General features: G+C 44.5%; 1 protein-coding gene across 5 annotated transcripts in view; it reads left to right on the forward strand.

Annotated features, from left to right (window-relative positions):
* The window catches only part of Prkn (parkin RBR E3 ubiquitin protein ligase), a 1,231,972-nt gene that overhangs the window by 418,872 nt on the left and 797,631 nt on the right, over positions 1–15,469 (forward strand). The gene's annotated exons all lie outside the window — the stretch shown is intronic.

Consider the following 15,469-nt stretch of genomic DNA (forward strand, 5'->3'; position numbering starts at 1 on the left):
GTGTCTGCTGACTCCTGTGTCGTCTGCATTCTGTGCACGTTACAGGCTAATGCATGTCTCCTGAGACTCACTCATTGAAGTCCTCAGCCCCAGTACTTCAGAATGTGGTGGTATTTGAAGATGGGGTCTTTAACAAGGTAATAAGTTTAAATGAGGACATTAGGATGGCTCTAAACCTTTGTGACTGGTGTCCTTGTAAAAAGAGAACATTAGGACCCCAGACAGGAACAGGGAGGGAAGCTACGATGGACATCTAAATACCAAGGAGAGACCTCAGAAGAATCTGACCCCACTGACACCCCATCTTGGACTTCCAGCCTGAAGTACTGTGAGAAAACACTAGTGTATGCACCCAGTATTTCACCATTAAAATTGTTGCAAGTATTTCTGAAACTCCTTAAGATACTTAACTGTTGACATTGGTTTTTGCCGGTTTTGCTGAAGCCCCCGGGGCAAGAGGAATCAATGGTGCTACCCTAGTCCAAGACAGAAGGCTTCCGGGAATCACTGGCAGAGTCCACTTTGTAAGAGTGAGGAAGTGAGAGTCGGACATCTTCAGGCGACCACAGCAGCAGTCAAGAATCCACTCAAAAAGAAGCAAGCCTGCGTCTGCTGCTGCTTCCTTCTTTTCCCAACGTTTATTCCATCTAAGCCATCATCCTGTTGGATGGTGCTACCCACACTTAGAGAGGGTCTCCATTTCATTTGGCTCTCCCACAAGCCAATCATTGACACGCCCATCATCCTCTTAATCCTCAGCATCTCTAATCCAAACAAGCTGACAATTCAAATTGACCACTACATGGTGGCTTACTCTAAAAGCACTCAGAAAGGCACCTGATCAGGCCATGAACATGACCTTCCCAGGAGGTGAAGGGGTATTAAAGCAGTCAGGAGAACAGTCCTTCTCCAGGGAGCTGTGTGTGACAGGTGGTGACACTGTGGTCCACAGGCAACAGGCCTCAGGTGGCTCTGGCCTGTCTTAGCCAGGTGGGGACAATAGAGTCCTTGACTCAAAGGAATCCCTTCTTTGTCTCTTATTCTTCTGAAGAGTGTTCCCTGTATTATTTTTTCTTTATCTGTAATGTATTCATCATTTGGGACAGTGGTTAAGGTGATCAGATTAGGGTTTCTTACTTATAGAGGTGCAGGTAAAACCTGAATTTCATAATACAAAGCCCTCGGCATATTTAATATTAATTGATTGGATGCAATTGCCGTATCAGAGTATTCTTCCCAGCACCACACTCTGAGCATGGCTGTTATTTCCTGAAATGATCTACATAGTGATAATCAGTTCTTCTGGATGTTGATCCAAACCAAAGCTATCATTGTCTGCTCTGAATTTCTAGGATTGACACTCAGACCTTGTCACTTTCATGCAGTTTTAGTTTAGATGCAGTTCCTCATCTGCACAGACTTTGATGAGTTAGTCCCCATGCTTGATTCTTTCTTGAGGATTTCTATGCCGTTTAAAAAGCATGTGCCTCTGTTAGGGAGTTACTCTACTTCAGATTCTTTAAAATCCACTTATAATACAAATATTCCTAAGACACTAAGATAATGAATTAGTGTTTTCCAATGAAAACTGGGGCTGTCTAGGGAGGTTGGCATCTGTATCCATGGAGGATCTCTTGGGACTCTAAAGTATTTTTCTCTGAAGCCTAACTGGGCTTCCAGAAGGAAGGAAACAAAGGAGGAAAGTGGAAGGAAGTAGGGAGAGAGGGAGGGAAAATTATTTGTCTGATTTTTCCAGAGAAGAACGAGTTTCTTCTTACTTTTTGAGGAAATTGATAAACTGCCTATGGAATTCCTCTACCATTTGTATCATTATTGTAGTGCAGTACTGATCAGTCTGTGGATTCACATCACGCTAGGAAGACAGGTGTCTGAATGCAGTGTTTTATTTCTTAAGTAAGGTGTGTGTGTGTGTGTGTGTGTGTGTGTGTGTTAGATGAAAAGGAAGTTACAATAGAGATTTCAAGGTTTTTTTTTTTTTTTCAGGTGGGCATGCCTAGAATTTTTATAAAGTACAGCTTCAAAGAGTCATGGAAAACTTATTCATGGTGAAAGATAGAAGCGTTGAATTAAGAGTGATGGTTTCTTGTGATGCACTTCACTGGCAGGATAGCAAAGCAAGGACGCGATTCTTTTGTCTGTTCTGTACTTCTGTGACCCTCCTCTACCGTCAACAGTGTGTAGATTCCTATCTTCAAGCTGTAGACACTGTTCTGTATTAAAATATGATCAAATTGAAATTGGAGTCAGGAGATCAGTCCTGGGGGAGGGATGTTCAGAGAAGCTGTCTCTGATGAGCGTTCTTAAAGCTGTGATAACATCACTAAGTGTAAGTGGAGCAGGTGAGGCGACTGGTTGTCAGCCAGCGGCTTTCCTGCTCATTCCTGGCTCTGAAATTCCAGCCCAGCTGGCTTCCAGCCGTCCTTCATGGCTTTCCTCCATCCTCTGGAACTCTCGCTGAAGCCAGAGGGTGTTAAAGCCTCTGCCATGCAGGAAGGGGTCCTAAGTGTCCCCATCAAAGAGGGCGTCCTTCCCTCAGAATTCAGAGCAGTCAATGACAACCTCCATCTGGTGGACATCCCTGTGTCAACAGGTATTTCTAGGTAAGAGGTGGCTTGGCGTATGGCATCTGAACACACCCAGCTCTGGGAACCTTTGCTCTTGTGAAGCTAACTTGGCCAGTGCACAGCAGAGAGGCACACCTGTAGCTAATTCAGGTGCTCCTTGGCCTCATCCGTGCCAATAGTATGATTCCTTAAGTAAGACAGGCACACATGCCTGGGTACATGCTGATATGATTACTTGAAAAAAAAAACTTGCAACACAGCCATTTAAAGTTTTATTTCACTTTATCTTAATAATAATAGATGGCCAGACTTGTCTATTAACCCGGGCTATGAAAGAGTGCACATTCTTTGAATTTCCTTTTGATAAAGGAATTTTTTGAGTGACAGAATAGTTCTTGCCTCTCAGCTGTACTGGTGAAAATAAGAGACGGACTCCTACCTACAGGAGCCGACCTCACAGAGGGAACGATGGCCCATGAACAAGTACTAATTCATTTGTGATGCAGTTTGAGCTGGTGATGAGTGCCATATACAAAAACCAGAGTGAAAGGATGTAGAGTGAATAGTTTGTATGAAAGATGGATGACTTCAGAAAAGGTGGCCTAATTAAGCAGAGCCCTGGACAGATTGAGGGAGGCAGTCATCCAACGCAGGAGGAATGGTGGAAAGCCAGGGAGGGCAGAAGGATCCCAGGTGGAGGAAAGGTACTGAGGTTTGCATGTGAGGCTTAGAAAGTCAGCTGAGTGGCTGGGTCTGGCAGAGGTGATGAGCCTGGAAAGAGACTAGGGGAGGGCAGGTACATGAAAGGACGGCGGACGGCGAGCCATCAGAGGATGCTGAGCATGGGAGTGTTGGGATCTAATCTGTCTCTAGAACACCACTCTGGCCTCTGCTGGGGAAGCGACCTAGGAAGGCAGAGGTGGAGCAGCTCTAAGGCTCCAGGTGAGGGATGGTGCTCGCTTGCATCCAGTGGAGGTGGGGAGAAGTTGTCTAGAAATTCTGGGGACAAGACTCAGTGCTTACGGATGGATTCTAGGTGGGCCATGACAGAATAGAGGAATTAGGATGATTCATAGGTAGTTGTCTTAAGCACCTGGTTGAATTCCTTTTAAAACATCGAGATGGGGAGGTTGAGGCAGGAGGACGTTTTGTTCAAAATAACCAGGAGTTCTAATTTAGAAATGACAATTAATGCAGATGAGTCATGAAGCTAATTTGCTGTACAAATCTGGAGCTCAGAGCTGGAAATAAAACTGGCAGAAAGCACAGTGTCGATATTTAAAGGCTTAGGACTGGAGGCCACCTAGGCAGTGAGCTTAGGGAGACAAGGCAGAGGCCCCAGGACTGAACCACATGTCTCCAAGAGAGGTTTGGCGGGGGCTTCTGCTTAGAGCACTGCAGAGGACGCTGGGGCCTGCCTGGGCCAGGCTTGTGACTCTGGAGGTCCCATGCCTTCTTAGTGACTAAAGCAGAATCCAAAGTCTAGATGGAATTTGGGAAAAGCAGAGCCATGTGAGATAGGAGTTCTATTTCAAACTGAAAATGATGTTTGTAAACTGATATGTAAAGTGCAATATTAGATTCTCTTCAGCAGAAGGTAGAGCTGATTTTCATCTCATTAATGGAAAAGATTTTAAGTAGCTTTGAATAGCTCTTTGAAGATATTTATAACTTCAATCAGTTCACATATTTATCAGACATTAATTTCAAGCCACTTAACTATCTTTTAGCAAAATGAGAGATCAATGGACACTTTTCCTCCTGAATTTCTTATTTTCATTTTAATGAATCATAACTTTAAGTGTCATATCTTTAGAAGGAAATCCACACTTAGAAAAGAATTCATTCCAGGGCCATTCCCTTCCAATATGCATCATTTACAAAGTGGTAGAACGAGTCTCTAGTCCTGTCTGTCCATGTGGATGGACATACCCTTGTATGCTTCAGATCTTTAGTGTAAATCTCCAGACTTCTGTGTCTAAGAAAATGTATTTTAAGGAGTCAGATTCACCCTTTTTGATGATTTTTATAAATAATTGAAAATGATGATTTAATTATAATTATTTTTTATAAATAATTATAAATGATTGAATTTAGTGATTAGGGGAATTTTGCATTTCCACCCAACTTTGTTCACCTCGAACATACCTTGTTAAACACTGAGGTGAGAGACTCCATTTCATGGCATGGCTCTGTCCCTCTTGCCCTGGCCTTGTGCTCAGTGCTCAGCCCTGTGGTCTCAGTAGTGAGGTTTTCTATAATTGTGACTTGGCAGCCCTGTCTACACTTATAACACACTGGGCCCTGCAGTTCACAAATTCAGGGAATGACCCTCACGACAGGATATTTAGGACATTTAAGTCAGTCAAGTTGCTAAATATTTTATCTTCTTGAATGGAGCTATGTTTTTGTTTTGCTTCCTGTTTTCTTGAGACAAAGATCTTTCTGTGTTGCTGCCCAGGCTGGACTTCAGCTGCTGGGCTTAGGCGATGCTCCTGCCTCAGCTCCCTGAGTAGCTAGGGCTAGGACACCACCATGCCTGCATTCAGGTGGGGGGCTGGTTTTTAAAGTACACCTATCCTCTGTCTTTCTGGACTTCATGCCCAGGCCATGACATGTATGGAGACACGCACGCCTAGGCTTTCCTGTCTACACATGCCAGGTTTACATGTGGGCACTGGGGACTGGGATGTCACTTTCACCATTTTTGGATGAGGAACTAATTTTACTTTTGCTTTGTACATCATTTTGGGGAAAAGAAGGGTAGAAATCCAATGTTTTTCCTGCCATGTTTTCCAAGATAAAAAGCAAGGGGAGAATGTGTGATAAATTAGTGTGAATCAGACATTAGTAGTCTTTTAGCTTTAAAGTAAAGGCCAAGTACAAAGTGAAAATCAATTCTCTGATTCCATAATTTGGACCACATATTTGAACTGTTTCTAAGGTAGAACTGAAATGTCTGGGTTTTAGATTTATGATCATTTACAGACTCTCTTACATTAGAACGCTGATTGAATGTGTTTTGCATTTAAAAACCATGGTTTTTCAGGAACTGTGTTCTAAGGAAATGAGAAAGGGTGGGGAGAGAAAGAGAGCGAGTGAGAGAGAGAGAAACTGACCTTAAGTTATTCCAGATAATGAAAGCCAAAAAGAAATTATGCAGTAAGGGGGATGCATTAAGAAGGGGAAAAAAAAAAAAACTCCCAGTATTCAAAATGTTGCAAAGCTAAAAGTGAGCAAGATAGTCAAGGACTAAACAGAATCGATGTGGAGGGAACTAGCACCCACGGAAATTTGGACTTTATAGAGAAATCGCACTTAAATATGCCTATGCGTAGAAAAGCAGGTGTACCATCCTCAGAATGTGGTGATAAATGCAGCTGAGCACAGGCAAACCCTGGGCTGGCTCTCGGTTCCACTCCCTATGGTTGGGTCGTGGATACCTTCCTTCCTCGGGACGGACCATCCTGGTGAGCAGCCCATTATCCCATGGTGAGGGGCAGGCTGGGATTGATCCTGCAGTCCACCGCGCGACCAGCACATACAAGAGGTTCGTAGCATAGAAGTTAACTAGTGAGATCAAAATAAACACACAAGACTCAATTACCTTTTTCTTTGACCAGGTCCGAGACGGCTCTCCCCTCTGACTCTCGCCTCGAACCACCCGGTGGGGCAGCAAGGCTTATTCAGGACTAGCAGGAGAGAGAGGGAGAGAGAGAGAGAGAGAGAGAGAGAGAGAGAGAGAATGCCAGGAAGTGGCCTTTTATTGGGGAACAAGAAATTCAGGGGAAAATTCCATCCAATGAAGGTCAATGGGGGCAGCATTCCAAGGTCAGGGTCAGTGATTGGTCTCAGGGTCAATGGTCAGTCACACCCCCACACGGACAGGCTCTCGCACCTGGAGAGGGTGGGGATAAGCTCTGACACAGTTTGGCCAGAACGCCTCACACCCAATCAGGGAGGTGCCCAATCACGTGCGAGAATGGCTTCCCACACTGCAGGATCCCGTGACCTGAGCCAGTGGGGGAGCAGGGGTCAGCTGTGCCCAGGCAAACTGGCTCACACTCATCTTGTCCTCTTGGAGCCTCTGTCTCTTAGGGTCATTCTTTGTTTTCCTCCTGCCCAAACTCTTCCCAGACTTCTCCCCAGAGCATCCCTCAAGCTATACTCCTCTGACCCCTGTGCCCTGCTCCTTGGAAGTGTCTGTCATTTGCTTGTGTTTCTGCGTTATAACACCTTTGGGGAAGGAGTGGGCCTGCCACCCCAACCTAGGAGCCAGGAAGGGGGCTGTGTGGCTTTGAAAGGGCCTCTTGGCCTTCATTGTTCCTGAGTATCTGTCCCTGTCTCACTTTCTGAAAAACACACCCCGACTTTTTTTCTGCTTCTCTCAATCTGTTTCCTTTTTGCTCTCAGTCTCTCTCTCTCTCTCTCTCTCTCTCTCTCTCTCTCAGGATGAGCTCTCTTTCTCCCCAAGTTCCTATGAACCCGCCTGGTTGTTCCTGATTTCACTTTTTTTTTTTTAAGCATCTTCCTGGCTTTTCCCAGCTCCTGTTCAGTAGGTTCCCCTGGTGAACAGAGCTCCCCGCTCCTGTGGGGGTGTGTTCTATCCATGTAACTTATATATGCCGTATGTATCTCTGTCTAATCATAATTTACGTATAAAATATCAGTTAACTCATGTGTACGGTTTTTTTTCCTCTCTTTTGTAGTTTCCAGATACCTGTGAGGTCAACTGTGAGATGAGGAAGATGAGGTTCAGGGAGAGGAAGGCAACAGCCTCTAGGAAACAGTGCAGGTTTGCTGGTCCCAGTGTTTGTTTTTCTTCCAAAAGAAATTGATTTTCAGTGTAAGAGTCTGGAGGTCATGTGAGGTGGTGTCTTCCCACAGGTCTCTGGGACAGGGGATTGTCAGGCAGAAGGAGCTGAGGAACCACGTGCAACCCTTATGCCACTTTAGTTCTCTCCCTGCACAGTGAGCAGGTGGTCTCCTCATGACTAAGAGCTGGGGCACTGGCCGCCATGACCAGCCTGCCAAAGCGTGCCGATTGGAGGGCACTGTGTGTTTGCCTCACCAACCTTTTGCCCCCAGGGAGCTGGTGCCGTTCACCTGCATGCTGTGAGTTTATTTTGCTGGAAGTGGGGTTGATTAGCAAGACATTGTCTGAGCTCAGAAGGTGCATGGCTGGGTGCCTCCCAAAGGCCAGCTACAGTGGAGGAAGAATGTGGCTTCAGCAACCTGAATGAGAGTCCACGGCCGTTACCTGGAGTGACTGTCGGGACTTCTAGAAGCATGTTCATTTCACCTGTTCTTTCCCACTTTACCTTAAGAATCCCTTGCATTTTGTGTGAGCCTCCAATAGCCTTATTTTTCTTTCAGAAGTGTGATGTTGAATCCTTATGAAGTGGGAAAAGACCTGAGCTGCTTTGGCCCATCTTAAGGAGTAGGCTAGTGTCACCCTGGGGCCATTTGTGCTGTTTTATCCTCAGACTGAGTTCTGTAGGGCTAAAGTGAAAATGCACACCCAAATCTAGGACACTTTCCTAAATGAACTTCTCCCTTAATCCTTCTGAAATTTAGACATGTTCTTTAACCATAAATACCCTTCAATAAGTATATACATTATTTTTCTGGTTAAAAGTAGTATTTTTATCAGGTCACTTTGATTCTCTGAAAGCCTAGGTTTATTTGGAATGTGTTAAATCCCAAATTCTTAGAGAGTTTCTTTAATGCACACTCAATATAGCAGTCATTGAATTCTGTACCTAACTCTGTTAACATTATAGGCATAGATCCTGTTGTCAGAAATGTGCACAAAGAGAAAAAATAGAATTTCAAACCGTGGGAAGCTGCCAAATTGTACATACCATTTGCTTTATATATGTTCTAAAATGTCTTCTGCACATGAGCTTGAGTGGAGACATAGTTACAGGATTGCTGGTTTGCCCCTTCATTCAATTGGTCAAGAGACAGCTAGGCCAGGGGAAGCAGTGATGGACAAGAGCCTCAGGCCCTGCCCTGAAGGACCAAAGGCCAAGTGAGAACCAAGCCTCACCCAGGAGCTGTAGAGGGGCATTCCAGAGCCCTCTGGTCACCAACTGCCACCTTGTTGGCATTCTGCTCAATGTCTACAACCACAGGAGCAGTCTTTCATTTTATGTATCAGGAATTAATTAAGTCAACTGCTTGGAACTTATGAATTCTTATTTTTGTAAAATTCGTAAGTGTAAGACACAGAAAACGAGGTGCAGAGGCAGGAAAGTTGCAGAGTGGCCCTTTGTCCAATCGGCCACATTTATTTATACCAATAGGTTACATTAGGTCATGAGTACCATAACTACATCATTGTTTAGAGTATCAGTCAAGTTGTTTATTCTGCAGTTACATTTTACAGTCACAATATACAATGTTAGGAGCTTTGTGCAGTTCTCAAGAAAGTCCATTGTTTCAAGTCACTGTTGGGCGGGCAGATCCAGGAGCACCAGAGCTTGATGAAACATTGTAGTTATCTAGTAAACAAGTTCTTTTATTCCCAGGAGCTATGTGCCTGCAATCAAGGTCGAGGCTTGATGAGGCTTTAACATAGAGGCTTCCCAGGGCATTGTCACACCAGCTAGACATTGCACTTATATCAGCTATATTACTAGATCCTAAGACAGATTGCGGCATTCTAAGGGTAGGAAACAGGGTGCCTGTTATGCCCCACCCCGGGAGTTCGTTCAGCAGGGGAACCTCCTCTGTATGTTTGCACAGTCAGAATCCTACACTGTAGGCATTTCATCCATTCAGTGGACACTTACTGAGACTCTATTGTTGCAGTTGTGCTACAGCATCAAGGAACGCAGCATTCGAGGAGGAGTCGGACAGGATCCGGGTGATGAGGGCTGGTCTAAGATCAGTGGAGGGCATGATGGGGTCAGAAGATGGGAGGCCTTTTTCTATAAAATGATATTGCTATTATATCACAATATTTCTTCATTGAGTAACATGAATGTAAAATTAGGTTTGTTCAATCTAGTATCTGCCAGCTCCAAATACTGTTCAGACCTAACCTTTTCCTTGAAGGCAGTATCTTCTCATTGGCCAGATTGACTACATTTGCTTTGCTTTACAACTGGGCAAAAAGTATGCATGTGTTTATGGACATGTTTAGACTCCCAGGACAACTCAACATTAATAGCAATCATTTTCTATAGCGGGTGCTTCATTTTCACATTAGTTAATAACTATTTCCCAGGTAAGTCCCAGTTGTCCTACTGCATTAGATCCCTCTGTGCACATTTTCTGAAGTTCAACATGGCAGCTACGTCTACTCTCAGTTTTGCTACTGAGGTTTAGTACAGTTACTTTAGGTATCTACTGTGTGGGGGGCATTAGGGAGAGCCCATGGGGTGTGGCAGAGGTGAGAGGATGAGAGCCCTGCTCAGGGACTCACCGGCTGGGGAGGGATGGGGAGAGATGGGCACAGGCACCAAGAGTGTCTGTTTTCTAGGTCTCTCTGGCTCCACTATGCTGTTTGTTTGTTATGTAAAATTAAGTACATTAACTTTTTTTTTTCAACTTTAGGATTTCAAAGATCCATGACAGATAAAAAAAGATCCATCTCTCAGCTTTAAAAATAGACCACAATAACATGTAGGCCTGAATTTCTCAAGTCCCACAGGGTTCCCTATAGAGCAGCGGGGCTTAGGCCATCACTGCATGTGCTATGCTGTGAGATGCACATGCTTTCTCACAGAATTAGGCCAGAAAATAGCTTCTCTCTGTGTGAAACTCTCAGAGGGGCTCAGAGCAGGGTGGCTTGGGCCCTGGTGTTACAGGAACAGCTCTTGTTTTCTTGCCATCAGTTTTTTAAATTATGAACATTGTCTTTAAATCATGCAGCTATTTTTATTTGTTTTTAATATGTGGAACTCACTAATAGCTATGAAGACTGCAGGTTTCTACTGGAAATTAACCTAAGCCTGGGGTTGGAGCTCTGGTAGAGCCCTTGCCTAGCAATGTCTCGTGAGGCACTGGGTTCTTTTCCAGGCTTATCTGGCTGTTGGCAAGATCTCGTTCTGCATTGTGTACTGAGGTCCCCACCTGATGACTGGCTATTATCCAGGGCTGCTCTCAGTTCCAGAGGACCCTACAGTTCTCTGCCCTGGGCCCTCTCCCTGGTGCAGCACGGCAGCTCACTCATGAATCCAAGCAAAGGTCTCTGAATCTAAAGCATTCTTTCTCTCTGCCATCACATCTATCCTACCCTCAGCCATGCACACTAGAAAATAGATTAACCATGGAGTTAGATAAATCTATTATGATTGAGTCATCATCTGAATTCATGATACTTTTAATGTTTTGTTGACTTTCTGAAAATGCTTTCTCTTTAGGGATTATGTCATTATCACATTCAGATTGCAAAATGATAAAGTGAAGACTTGTCATCTTACCATTTTTCCTTAATTTGTATCTGTTAAAAAATCTTGTTTTCTGAACTCATTGAGCTTTACTTGAATATTTGCATCTCAACTGCAGAAATATGTTGGCATTTCACCCTTTAGTCCCATTAGTATTTTACTTTAAGTTTCATATATTTTTCAATCATCTTATTTTTTATTTCTTAGCAACCAGATAATTTTAGGCAGGCATAATCTATATAAAATTGTGGTTTTTGAGACTAAGATATTTGATTGACAATTTTGGAACAGTTGTGCTAAGCTCTGACTATGCTTCTGTGACATTACATGAATGGCACCCCATGCCAGGAGCCTAATTCAGAGTTCATGGCTACTCCCAATTTGACTGAAATCCATGAACTACTGAATAAGGCTCTCTTTAAAATAGCAGTCAAAATCTGAAAGCAGGCTTCATTAATGTCTTATTGTTCTTTGTAGTTCAACAAATTTCACTCATCAACCAAGTTATTGTCAAAGAAATGACACAGATGCCAAGTGATAAACACTCCAATTGCAGGAAGTCCATTTCATTTTGCTGTCAATTCAATGTCTTCAGCTAATAGCAAATGCAAGATATGGAGCTGGGCGCTGAGGGTGAGAGGAACAAAGAAGAAGGAAATGATTCCATACTCACTGGATGAGTACACATCCTAAGAAGAAACAGAGGCTGAATATGCATTGCTTGTGCCTTAGAGCCTTAGGAAAGAAACGAGGTCGGCAGGAGCAAGTCTGTCACACTGATGCCTTCTGACATAATGAGGGAAAAGTCCCCGATGAGGCCATGGATGAGTTAGTCACCATTCTTCTCTTTCTGCTCATCTGACTCCTTGAAAATAAGCACTAATGAGATGATGTGGTAACTGACCACCTGGGTGGATCGGGAGTAGATGCGAGGTATAAAGGCAGGCACACTACACCCCATTCCAAGAGGAGGATGCAGGAAAATTTGGCATTTATCAGGGACTTTACGTATGCCCAGTCCTGTCCCTCCTGCTGAAGGGCCCAGGCTACGGTCCATGCCTTCAGGTTCTGGGCATTTGGTGAGTGTGGTCTGACCCTCCTCCCCTGAGGACCGTCTGCTCCTTCCTTGTCCTTGCTAGGAGTGGCCTGTTGGGACCTCTTTTGGCCTTTGGTCTCTGGTTTTCTCACCTTTGCCTTGTATTCAAGTCTTGATTTTTTTTTTTTTTTTTTTTGAACCACTGATTGATTCAGTTACTCACTAACCTTTGTGGTATGATTTTTCCCTCCATGTGCTGTGGTCAAGCTGGGCTTCTCCCTGGCCTTTCAGGGAGATTTGGAAGTACATGGCAAGCAAGGCTATTTTAATTTAATATATTGATCTCAGCCATCAAAAGAGACATATATTATTATTATTTTTTTAATATTTCTTACTTGTTGATGGATTTTTATTTTATTTATTGATATGAGGTGCTGAGAATCAAACCTAGTGACATATATTATTATTGCCATTTTCTAGATAAAGAAACCAGGGCCCAGAGCATGTCAAATACTTGCCCCACCCCACACAGCTATTCATAGCCTGCTGGCTCCTGAGTCTAGCTGTTCCTGAACCCAGATTTGTGTTAATTGCATCCCTCTCTGCTTCTCTCCAAATGTGCTCCTGTTTTTTTTTTTAACTCTGATTTTATTTACACAGAGAGGCTGTCTTCCTTTCAAGTATCATATCTAATCTCAGAACTCTGGAGTGTAATGTGACAGAAAGATTGAGGCATTATAATCATACAGAGCTGGGTTTAATTCCCACACGTGACACTTACAAAGCCCTGTGAAAGTCATGAAGTGGTGCAGGGTGAGGAACACATATTCTGCTCTCAGTGTCCTGTTAGGAGTCAACACCTCCTACAACCTAGAGGAGAAGATGTCTTCACTAATGTCCAAGCCAAGAGGTGGTTGTAAAACAGTAACCACGGTGGTATGTCTACTCTTCAGATTAGTGACATTTATTGCCATTTTCATATCACCCCAATTTGGGCATCATTTAATCTCCAAAATGTATTTACTTATTGGCCAGAGAGTCAAATCAAGGAAACACTAATGAATATACACAAAAGTGGTTTAATTGTAAATCTCAATTTGTGAAATGGAGTAGAAAAGACATTATCTTCTATTTTAAAACCTGAATGCATTTTATACCTAGTGCTGCCTTTCACTTCATTGTGAGTAACAATCCTCTTTGGCAGAAGCGAGCGCGGCACGATACCTATGCAACGATGCATCTGGCCAGATTTCACAACGTGCAGTCTATTTAGAAATGAAATAAACCCAGTAATGCACAGCATACAAAGCTGAAGGGCTGAAGAGTGAATGGCCTGGGGTTTGGATTCTTTGTACTGCACTGTGGTGGTGGCCTAGATAGTTGTTAGAAACAGAAGTATTTTCAAGATCTCTGAATCTAGTGGGTTTTAGTAGAATTTGTAGAAAATTTTCTGTAATAACAAACTTGGTCTGTGAATAATTTTTAAGAAGGGTTTTCTGTCTAAAGAATCATGCATTTGGCAGCAGAGAGACAGGAAGGAGCAAGGATGATGATGCATGTTCTTTACTTCACTGTCACGGACAGCCCTGAGCACCAGACACCCCCACCTCCTAAGGCAGGACCCTTCATGGGGAGCTTTCTGTCCGGTCCTGGCAGTGTCTCCCGGGGAACCCCAGGGGAGTGCTTTCTGCCTCTGAAATGCCTCATTTCTGGCCCTCAACCGACATCTGAATCCCATGAACCTTTAGGTGAATAGTCTATGTGGCTTGCTGTGTGTCAGTCACCCAGTGAGCTTAAAATACAACAACTAACCAACAAGTCACCAGTTCCCAGGTTCCAATCCCAGGTGTGTGGGCTTGCTGGCAGCCACTGCAGAATGGGCTCAGCCTGACCTCGCCCAGCTGACTACTGCTCTGTCTTCTTACGTGAGGGTCCCTTCCTGCCGTGTGCCTGCCCTGATTGGAGTTGGGGCTCCCAGGATTGAGTCATGACAGACTTGGTGTGGGTGACTCCCATGACTCCCTTCAGCAGGAGAAGCAGCTGTCCTCAGGCACTCTGTGTCCCCTGCCCAGACAGCCCCCGCATCCCCCTGGGGCTCCTGCTCAGTGGCCCTGCAGTGCCTGCCCACCTCCAACCTTAGGGGGCTTCTGCAGAACGTCACTCCTCGAGAGTGGCTCCCTCCGGCGGGGGCGTCCGGGGACTCCATAGAGCTTGTACACTGCCCTGTTTCTAGATAAAGAAGGCCATGGCTGTTGACACTGATGGTCAGTCCTCTGAAAGGCTGACCTGTCCCCCACCCCCGGTGGAACACTGTGTGGTGAGGGTGATGTTCCATCTCAGTTGCGTTCCGTGATCCTGGTGTCTTCTTTCTTCATGGACTTTTATACATGATGATATTTTTTTTTTCCTTCAGGTAAAAGTCGTTATTCTTCTCTGGGGAAATTTTAATATTCCTCTCACTAATATATTTATTAATAGTCTTTCTCCCCCCCCCCTATTACTTCCTCTACTTCTGTTGAGGGACCAGGTGTGAGAATCAGAGCTTGTAAAGTAAAGTGGGGGTGAAATATGTGGCCACATGTTTCCCTTTCTGCACCTCCCGCTCCCATCCAAGGCAGTAGAAGGCAGGAGAGGAAATAATGGAAACCAGGAAAGAGATGGAATCGGAGGCGTTGCCTGGGCCTCGGCTCAGGCGCCACAGAGGGACGAGTCAAGAGGCCTCAGCCCATTTGCACTGCTCCAGTGGAAACAGAGCAGGGACATGCAGACCAGGGTTTCCAGGCCCGCAGCTGGGCAGTGCTACCTGAAGAGACTGCATATTCTTTCTTTTCCGTGTTCTAGGGCTGCTGTGTGTGCACTCTTTCTCCCAAAGAGCAGTGCTCTTCTTCTCAAAGCTGCCTCCCCTCCAGCACCTTTGTCCCTATAGATCTTTCTGTTCTTCATTATTTTGTTCCTTTTTGCTACGTCCTTGGACCTTCCCCATGAATAGGCTAGGAGGAAAGATGGATCCTGTGATTAGCTGGCACATGTGCTTTTATCTATGTGTGCTGAAAATTTTGCTGTTTTCGGAGTATCAATCAGATACTCAAGTGCAACTGAGTCTGCTGCGTGGTGCACCATGGCATGACGCTGCTGATTATTACTCTAAGTCAACTCAAACCTGAGCTTTTTAAACTTACTACTCCTCAAGTATTGGTTTCTTTCAAAGCCCTGAATTCACCCTCAAAAGCAATCTTCCCATGTCCAAATATACAGCCAGGAGAAGAGCTTTATTTTTCAGTAGTATTTTGCTGACTCTTAGGATTAGAGCGGTGAAACTTGGCTTCTTCATTTAGTAGAAATAGCTCACTGTCTAAGTGCGGGCTCCCCATCAGGTTTTCTGGCCGTGGCACTGTGCCGCCAACATGGGAGAGCAGTGATGGGGCTTCAGAGAGAAAAAGTCAGGCAAA

Source organism: Marmota flaviventris, chromosome 6, assembly GCF_047511675.1.
Source record: "Marmota flaviventris isolate mMarFla1 chromosome 6, mMarFla1.hap1, whole genome shotgun sequence".
Classification (NCBI taxonomy): domain Eukaryota; kingdom Metazoa; phylum Chordata; class Mammalia; order Rodentia; family Sciuridae; genus Marmota; species Marmota flaviventris.